Consider the following 10,798-nt stretch of genomic DNA (forward strand, 5'->3'; position numbering starts at 1 on the left):
GACCACCATACTACACTAACTGACCCACCATACTACACTAACTGACCCCCATACTACACTAACTGACCACCATACTACACTAACTACCCACCATACTACACTAACTGACCCACCATACTACACTAACTGACCACCATACTACACTAACTGACCACCCTACTACACTAACTGACCACCATACTACACTAACTGAGAGAGAAGGTCAGTTATTGTAGTATGGTGGTCAGTTAGTCTAGTATGGTGGTCAGTTAGTGTAGTATGTGGTCAGTTAGTGTAGTATGGTGGTCAGTTAGTGTAGTATGGGGGTCGGTCAGTGTAGTATGTGGTCAGTTAGTGTAGTATGGTGGTCAGTTAGTGTAGTATGTGGTCAGTTAGTGTAGTATGGTGGTCAGTTAGTGTAGTATGTGGTTAGTTAGTGTAGTATGTGGGTCAGTTAGTGTAGTATGGGGGTCAGTTAGTGTAGTATGTGGTCAGTTAGTGTAGTATGGTGGTCAGTTAGTGTAGTATGGTGGTCAGTTAGTGTAGTATGTGATCAGTTAGTGTAGTATGGGGGTCAGTTAGTGTAGTATGGGGGTCAGTTAGTGTAGTATGTGGTCAGTTAGTGTAGTATGGGGGTCAGTTAGTGTAGTATGGTGGTCAGTTACTGTAGTATGGTGGGTCAATATCTTCCTTTCTTAAACTTGGATAGACATGTACATATGCGGGTGGAGGATGACTGACTATTGGCAGGGGTGGGGCTATTGGGTCAGGGACATATCTCTTTTTATTGGCTTCTTCTCTATGTTTCTGGTCATAATCTTCCTTACTTAAACATTTGGTGGGCTTTTTCTGTTTCTTATTATCCCTCTGAAACCAATATGGGGCGTATTTTAACCAGTTCTCTCCTCCCTTTTCCATATAATCCAAATCCCATTGAGGATCCCCGGGGTACCAAGGGAAAGCTCTCTTATCTCCTAAACACAATCCTTTTATCATATCTATGTGAAATTCGTCATTAGCGCCATCCCGGGGAAAAGGGTCTACACTGTGTATGGCTTCGGTCCATCCCGCTAAATTTGAAACCCATGGGACTATGAATTCATAATTAGTACCACAAATTCTGGCTACAAAATCCTTACACGTTTCTCCTGGATTGGGAAGAGGGGGAGGATCTTCTTTACCTTGTTTCTGACCCATATTGACAGTGGGAGCCGACTGTTCTTACCACCCAGTCTTCTGATCCACACACACACGACAGATTATCTTATAACTTCTAATGCGATAGATAAGAAAAAGCAAAAGATTTTGGGGTCACCGGAGTCTATTTCCTCATTAACCACTTCATATCCCTTCCCAAAAGGAATGTCTCTATATATGTGTATGCAGTACTGCTTATCTTTGTGGGTTTCCCAAAAACTCTCCAATATTAACCTCTGGCGTGGTTCTTATCCCCTACTAATTTACGGGTCTAAAAAGCTTTAATCAGAGCTGAGGCAAGAAATATTTCGTCAATAAAGACAAAATAAAGACTTACCTTTCAGATGATTTTTGGCTTTTATCCCAGAGGACGAGCCCCCAGTTCTGTAAGGAAATTTCTGCTTCTAAGACCACCCAGATAGGTTCAGGCAATGCAGGAAGACCTCCGTAGACCCCCAGGCCTGGAGATATCAATAAAGTGACACAGGAGACAGGTTTGCTTAGCCACTTAAAGACATCTAATTAGCAATGGTCAATGATACAGTATTTATGCCGTTTGAGAGGATGGGAGGAGTTTTACTAAACTTATACATGTCATTGAAATGAAAATAGGTTCAGTTAATATTTACCTATTAGCTGGTGTTATAAGACAAAATCTTGCATCATTTTCACTATAAAAGTATATATGTATTCTTAAACAGATGTTGAGGGAAACATTTATCTTATCAAGAACAAACATGAGCTAGGACAAACTCCACATTCTAGCTATATTTAAATTTATATGTAACCCTGAGTTAGACATGTTCTATAGATTACAGCTTAAAGATGATGTGGGTTTCAGTTGAAACTCATATTTGAGTTTTCTCAATTTTCCTGTAAAACATAAGATGGTGTCTTAGAATTAAAATGGAGTCCCTCATGATATGTGCTATGTTCTTTACACATACTACACTAACTGACCACCATACTACACTAACTGACCACATACTACACTAACTGACCACTATAATACACTAACTGTCCTCCATACTACACTTACTGACCACCATACTACACTAACTGACCACAATACTTCACTAACTGACCCACCATACTACACTAACTAACCCACCATACTACACTAACTGATCACCATACTACACTAACTGACCCCCATACTACACTAACTGACCACATACTACACTAACTGACCCACCATACTACACTAACTGACTCACCATACTACACTAACTGACCCACCATACTACACTAACTGACCCACCATACTACACTAACTGACCCACTGTACTACACTAACTGACCCACTATACTATACTAACTACCCACCATACTACACTAACTGACCACCATACTACACTAACTGACCACCATACTACACTAACTGACCAACCATACTACACTAACTACCCACAATACTACACTAACTGACCACATACTACACTAACTGACCCACCATACTACACTAACTGACCCACCATACTACACTAACTGACCACATACTACACTAACTGACCCACATACTACACTAACTAACCACATACTACACTAACTGACCACCATACTACACTAACTGACCACCATACTACACTAACTGACCACTATACTACACTAACTGACCCACCATACTACACTAACTGACCCCCATACTACACTAACTGACCACTATACTACACTAACTGACCACCATACTACACTAACTACCCACCATACTACACTAACTGACCCACCATACTACACTAACTGACCACCATACTACACTAACTGACCACTATACTACACTAACTGATCACCATACTACACTAACTGACCACCATACTACACTAACTGACCACCATACTACACTAACTGACCCACCATACTACACTAACTGACCCCCATACTACACTAACTGACCACCATACTACACTAACTACCCACCATACTACACTAACTGACCCACCATACTACACTAACTGACCACCATACTACACTAACTGACCACCCTACTACACTAACTGACCACCATACTACACTAACTGAGAGAGAAGGTCAGTTATTGTAGTATGGTGGTCAGTTAGTCTAGTATGGTGGTCAGTTAGTGTAGTATGTGGTCAGTTAGTGTAGTATGGTGGTCAGTTAGTGTAGTATGGGGGTCGGTCAGTGTAGTATGTGGTCAGTTAGTGTAGTATGGTGGTCAGTTAGTGTAGTATGTGGTCAGTTAGTGTAGTATGGTGGTCAGTTAGTGTAGTATGTGGTTAGTTAGTGTAGTATGTGGGTCAGTTAGTGTAGTATGGGGGTCAGTTAGTGTAGTATGTGGTCAGTTAGTGTAGTATGGTGGTCAGTTAGTGTAGTATGGTGGTCAGTTAGTGTAGTATGTGATCAGTTAGTGTAGTATGGGGGTCAGTTAGTGTAGTATGGGGGTCAGTTAGTGTAGTATGTGGTCAGTTAGTGTAGTATGGGGGTCAGTTAGTGTAGTATGGTGGTCAGTTACTGTAGTATGGTGGGTCAATATCTTCCTTTCTTAAACTTGGATAGACATGTACATATGCGGGTGGAGGATGACTGACTATTGGCAGGGGTGGGGCTATTGGGTCAGGGACATATCTCTTTTTATTGGCTTCTTCTCTATGTTTCTGGTCATAATCTTCCTTACTTAAACATTTGGTGGGCTTTTTCTGTTTCTTATTATCCCTCTGAAACCAATATGGGGCGTATTTTAACCAGTTCTCTCCTCCCTTTTCCATATAATCCAAATCCCATTGAGGATCCCCGGGGTACCAAGGGAAAGCTCTCTTATCTCCTAAACACAATCCTTTTATCATATCTATGTGAAATTCGTCATTAGCGCCATCCCGGGGAAAAGGGTCTACACTGTGTATGGCTTCGGTCCATCCCGCTAAATTTGAAACCCATGGGACTATGAATTCATAATTAGTACCACAAATTCTGGCTACAAAATCCTTACACGTTTCTCCTGGATTGGGAAGAGGGGGAGGATCTTCTTTACCTTGTTTCTGACCCATATTGACAGTGGGAGCCGACTGTTCTTACCACCCAGTCTTCTGATCCACACACACACGACAGATTATCTTATAACTTCTAATGCGATAGATAAGAAAAAGCAAAAGATTTTGGGGTCACCGGAGTCTATTTCCTCATTAACCACTTCATATCCCTTCCCAAAAGGAATGTCTCTATATATGTGTATGCAGTACTGCTTATCTTTGTGGGTTTCCCAAAAACTCTCCAATATTAACCTCTGGCGTGGTTCTTATCCCCTACTAATTTACGGGTCTAAAAAGCTTTAATCAGAGCTGAGGCAAGAAATATTTCGTCAATAAAGACAAAATAAAGACTTACCTTTCAGATGATTTTTGGCTTTTATCCCAGAGGACGAGCCCCCAGTTCTGTAAGGAAATTTCTGCTTCTAAGACCACCCAGATAGGTTCAGGCAATGCAGGAAGACCTCCGTAGACCCCCAGGCCTGGAGATATCAATAAAGTGACACAGGAGACAGGTTTGCTTAGCCACTTAAAGACATCTAATTAGCAATGGTCAATGATACAGTATTTATGCCGTTTGAGAGGATGGGAGGAGTTTTACTAAACTTATACATGTCATTGAAATGAAAATAGGTTCAGTTAATATTTACCTATTAGCTGGTGTTATAAGACAAAATCTTGCATCATTTTCACTATAAAAGTATATATGTATTCTTAAACAGATGTTGAGGGAAACATTTATCTTATCAAGAACAAACATGAGCTAGGACAAACTCCACATTCTAGCTATATTTAAATTTATATGTAACCCTGAGTTAGACATGTTCTATAGATTACAGCTTAAAGATGATGTGGGTTTCAGTTGAAACTCATATTTGAGTTTTCTCAATTTTCCTGTAAAACATAAGATGGTGTCTTAGAATTAAAATGGAGTCCCTCATGATATGTGCTATGTTCTTTACACATACTACACTAACTGACCACCATACTACACTAACTGACCACATACTACACTAACTGACCACTATAATACACTAACTGTCCTCCATACTACACTTACTGACCACCATACTACACTAACTGACCACAATACTTCACTAACTGACCCACCATACTACACTAACTAACCCACCATACTACACTAACTGATCACCATACTACACTAACTGACCCCCATACTACACTAACTGACCACATACTACACTAACTGACCCACCATACTACACTAACTGACTCACCATACTACACTAACTGACCCACCATACTACACTAACTGACCCACCATACTACACTAACTGACCCACTGTACTACACTAACTGACCCACTATACTATACTAACTACCCACCATACTACACTAACTGACCACCGTACTACACTAACTGACCCACTATACTACACTAACTACCCACCATACTACACTAACTGACCACCATACTACACTAACTGACCACCATACTACACTAACTGACCAACCATACTACACTAACTACCCACAATACTACACTAACTGACCACATACTACACTAACTGACCCACCATACTACACTAACTGACCCACCATACTACACTAACTGACCCACCATACTACACTAACTGACCACATACTACACTAACTGACCCACATACTACACTAACTAACCACATACTACACTAACTGACCACCATACTACACTAACTGACCACCATACTACACTAACTGACCACTATACTACACTAACTGACCCACCATACTACACTAACTGACCCCCATACTACACTAACTGACCACTATACTACACTAACTGACCACCATACTACACTAACTACCCACCATACTACACTAACTGACCCACCATACTACACTAACTGACCACCATACTACACTAACTGACCACTATACTACACTAACTGATCACCATACTACACTAACTGACCACCATACTACACTAACTGACCACCATACTACACTAACTGACCCACCATACTACACTAACTGACCCCCATACTACACTAACTGACCACCATACTACACTAACTACCCACCATACTACAGTAACTGACCCACCATACTACACTAACTGACCACCATACTACACTAACTGACCACCCTACTACACTAACTGACCACCATACTACACTAACTGAGAGAGAAGGTCAGTTATTGTAGTATGGTGGTCAGTTAGTCTAGTATGGTGGTCAGTTAGTGTAGTATGTGGTCAGTTAGTGTAGTATGGTGGTCAGTTAGTGTAGTATGGGGGTCGGTCAGTGTAGTATGTGGTCAGTTAGTGTAGTATGGTGGTCAGTTAGTGTAGTATGTGGTCAGTTAGTGTAGTATGGTGGTCAGTTAGTGTAGTATGTGGTTAGTTAGTGTAGTATGTGGGTCAGTTAGTGTAGTATGGGGGTCAGTTAGTGTAGTATGTGGTCAGTTAGTGTAGTATGGTGGTCAGTTAGTGTAGTATGGTGGTCAGTTAGTGTAGTATGTGATCAGTTAGTGTAGTATGGGGGTCAGTTAGTGTAGTATGGGGGTCAGTTAGTGTAGTATGTGGTCAGTTAGTGTAGTATGGGGGTCAGTTAGTGTAGTATGGTGGTCAGTTACTGTAGTATGGTGGGTCAGTTAGTGTAGTATGGTGGGTCAGTTAGTGAAGTATGGTGGTCAGTTAGTGTAGTATGGTGGTCAGTTAGTGTAGTATGGTGGGTCAGTTAGTGTAGTATGGTGGGTCAGTTAGTGAAGTATGGTGGTCAGTTAGTGTAGTATGGTGGTCAGTTAGTGTAGTATGGTGGTCAGTTAGTGTAGTATGGGGGTCAGTTAGTGTAGTATGTGGTCAGTTAGTGTAGTATGGTGGTCAGTTAGTGTAGTATGGTGGTCAGTTAGTGTAGTATGTGGTCAGTTAGTGTAGTATGGGGATCAGTTAGTGTAGTGTGGTGGTCAGTTAGTGTAGTATGGTGGGTCAGTTAGTGTAGTTTGGTGGTTCAGTTAGTGAAGTATGGTGGTCAGTTAGTGTAGTATGGTGGTCAGTTAGTGTAGCATGGGGGTCAGTTAGTGTAGTATGGTGGGTCAGTTAGTGTAGTATAGTGGTCAGTTAGTGTAGTATAGTGGTCAGTTAGTGTAGTATGGTGGTCAGTTAGTGTAGTATGTGGTTAGTTAGTGTAGTATGTGGGTCAGTTAGTGTAGTATGGGGGTCAGTTAGTGTAGTATGTGGTCAGTTAGTGTAGTATAGTGGTCAGTTAGTGTAGTATGGTGGTCAGTTAGTGTAGTATGTGGTCAGTTAGTGTAGTATGGGGGTCAGTTAGTGTAGTATGTGGTCAGTTAGTGTAGTATGGGGGTCAGTTAGTGTAGTATGGTGGTCAGTTAGTGTAGTATGGTGGGTCAGTTAGTGTAGTATGGTGGGTCAGTTAGTGAAGTATGGTGGTCAGTTAGTGTAGTATGGTGGTCAGTTAGTGTAGTATGTTGGTCTGTTAGTGTAGTATGGTGGTCAGTTAGTGTAGTATGTGGTCAGTTAGTGTAGTGTGGTGGTCAGTTAGTGTAGTATGGTGGTCAGTTAGTGTAGTGTGGGGGTCAGTTAGTGTAGTATGTGGTCAGTTAGTGTAGTATGGTGGTCAGTTAGTGTAGTATGGTGGTCAGTTAGTGTAGTATGTGGTCAGTTAGTGTAGTATGGGGATCAGTTAGTGTAGTATGGTAGTCAGTTAGTGTAGTATGGTGGGTCAGTTAGTGTAGTATGGTGGGTCAGTTAGTGAAGTATGGTGGTCAGTTAGTGTAGTATGGTGGTCAGTTAGTGTAGTATGGAGGTCAGTTAGTGTAGTATAGTGTTCAGTTAGTGTAGTATAGGGGTCAGTTAGTGTAGTATAGTGTTCATACTACACTAACTGACCACTATACTACACTAACTGACCACCATACACTAACTGACCACCATACTAAACTAACTGACCCACCTTACTACACTAACTGACCCACTATACTACACTAACTACCCACCATACTACACTAACTGACCACCATACTACACTAACTGACCCACCATACTACACTAACTAACCACATACTACACTAACTGACCCCCATACTACACTAACTGACCACATACTACACTAACTGACCACTATTCTACACTAACTGACCCACCATACTACACTAACTGACCCCCATACTACACTAACTGACCACTATACTACACTAACTGACCCACCATACTACACTAACTAACCCGCCATACTACACTAACTGACCACATACTACACTAACTGACCCCCATACTACACTAACTGACCACATACTACACTAACTGACCACCATACTACACTAACTGATCACCATACTACACTAACTGACCACTATACTAAACTAACTGACCCACCATACTACACTAACTGACCCCCATACTACACTAACTGACCACTATACTACACTAACTGACCACCATACTACACTAACTACCCACCATACTACAATAACTGACCCCCCATACTACACTAACTGACCACTATACTACACTAACTGACCACCATACTACACTAACTGACCACTATACTACACTAACTGACCACCATACTACACTAACTACCCACCATACTACACTAACTGACCCACCATACTACACTAACTGACCACCATACTACACTAACTGACCACTAGGGATGAGCTTCGAGTTCGAGTCGAACTCATGTTCGACTCGAACATTGGCTGTTCGCAAGTTCACCGAACAGCGAACAATTTGGGGTGTTCGCGGCAAATTCGAATGCCGTGGAACACCCTTTAAAAGTCTATGGGAGAAATCAAAAGTGCTAATTTTAAAGGCTAATATGCAAGTTATTGTCATAAAAAGTGTTTGGGGACCTGGGTCCTGCCCCAGGGGACATGGATCAATGCAAAAAAAAGTTTTAAAAATGGCCGTTTTTTCAGGAGCAGTGATTTTAATAATGCTTAAAGTCAATCAATAAAAGTGTAATATCCCTTTAAATTTCGTACCTGGGGGGTGTCTATAGTGTGCCTGTAAAGGGGCGCATGTTTCCTGTGTTTAGAACAGTCTGACAGCAAAATTACATTTTGAAGGAAAAAACTCATTTAAAACTACTCGCGGCTATTGCATTGCCGACAATACACATAGAAGTTCATTGATAAAAACGGCATGGGAATTCCCCAAAGGGGAACCCCGAACCAAAATTAAAAAAAAAAAAATGACGTGGGAGTCCCCCTAAATTCCATACCAGGCCCTTCAGGTCTGGTATGGATATTAAGGGGAACCCCGGCCAAAATTTAAAAAAAAAAAATGACGTGGGGTTCCCCCTAAATTCCATACCAGACCCTTCAGGTCTGGTATGGATTTTAAGGGGAACCCCGCGCCAAAAAAAAAAAAAAAACGGCGTGGGGTCCCCCCAAAAATCCATACCAGACCCTTATCCGAGCACGCAACCTGGCAGGCCGCAGGAAAAGAGGGGGGGACGAGAGTGCGGCCCCCCTCCCTCCTGAACCGTACCAGGCCACATGCCCTCAACATTGGGAGGGTGCTTTGGGGTAGCCCCCCAAAACACCTTGTCCCCATGTTGATGAGGACAAGGGCCTCATCCCCACAACCCTGGCCGGTGGTTGTGGGGGTCTGCGGAACGGAGGGCTTATCGGAATCTGGAAGCCCCCTTTAACAAGGTGACCCCCAGATCCCGGCCCCCCCCCTGTGTGAAATGGTAAGGGGGTACTTATGTACCCCTACCATTTCACGAAAAAAGTGTCAAAAATGTTAAAAATGACAAGAGACAGTTTTTGACAATTCCTTTATTTAAATGCTTCTTCTTTCTTCTATCTTCCTTCATCTTCTGGTTCTTCTGGTTCTTCTGGCTCTTCTGGTTCTTCCTCCGGCGTTCTCGTCCAGCATCTCCTCTGCGGCGTCTTCTATCTTCTTCTCCTCGGGCCGCTCCGCACCCATGGCATGGGGGGGAGGCTCCCGCTATTCTCTTCTTCTTTTCTTCTCTTCTTCTCTTCTTCTTTTCTTCTTTTCTTCTCCGGGCCGCTCCGCAATCCATGCTGGCATGGAGGGAGGCTCCCGCTGTGTGACGGCGCTCCTCGTCTGACAGTTCTTAAATAACGGGGGGGGCCACCCGGTGACCCCGCCCCCCTCTGACGCACGGTGACTTGACGGGACTTCCCTGTGACGTCACGGGGAATGCCACAGGGAAGTCCCGTCAAGTCACCGTGCGTCAGAGGGGGCGGGGTCACCGGGTGGCCCCGCCCCCCCCCCGTTATTTAAGAACTGTCAGACGAGGAGCGCCGTCACACAGCGGGAGCCTCCCTCCATGCCAGCATGGATTGCGGAGCGGCCCGGAGAAGAAAAGAAGAGAAGAAAAGAAGAAGAGAAGAGCGGGAGCCTCCCCCCCATGCCATGGGTGCGGAGCGGCCCGAGGAGAAGAAGATAGAAGACGCCGCGGAGGAGATGCTGGACGAGAACGCCGGAGGAAGAACCAGAAGAGCCAGAAGAACCAGAAGAACCAGAAGATGAAGGAAGATAGAAGAAAGAAGAAGCATTTAAATAAAGGAATTGTCAAAAACTGTCTCTTGTCATTTTTAACATTTTTGACACTTTCTTCGTGAAATGGTAGGGGTACTTATGTACCCCCTTACCATTTCACACAGGGGGGGGGCCGGGATCTGGGGGTCACCTTGTTAAAGGG

Source organism: Aquarana catesbeiana, linkage group LG12 (assembly GCF_042186555.1).
Source record: "Aquarana catesbeiana isolate 2022-GZ linkage group LG12, ASM4218655v1, whole genome shotgun sequence".
Taxonomy (NCBI): Eukaryota; Metazoa; Chordata; class Amphibia; order Anura; family Ranidae; genus Aquarana; species Aquarana catesbeiana.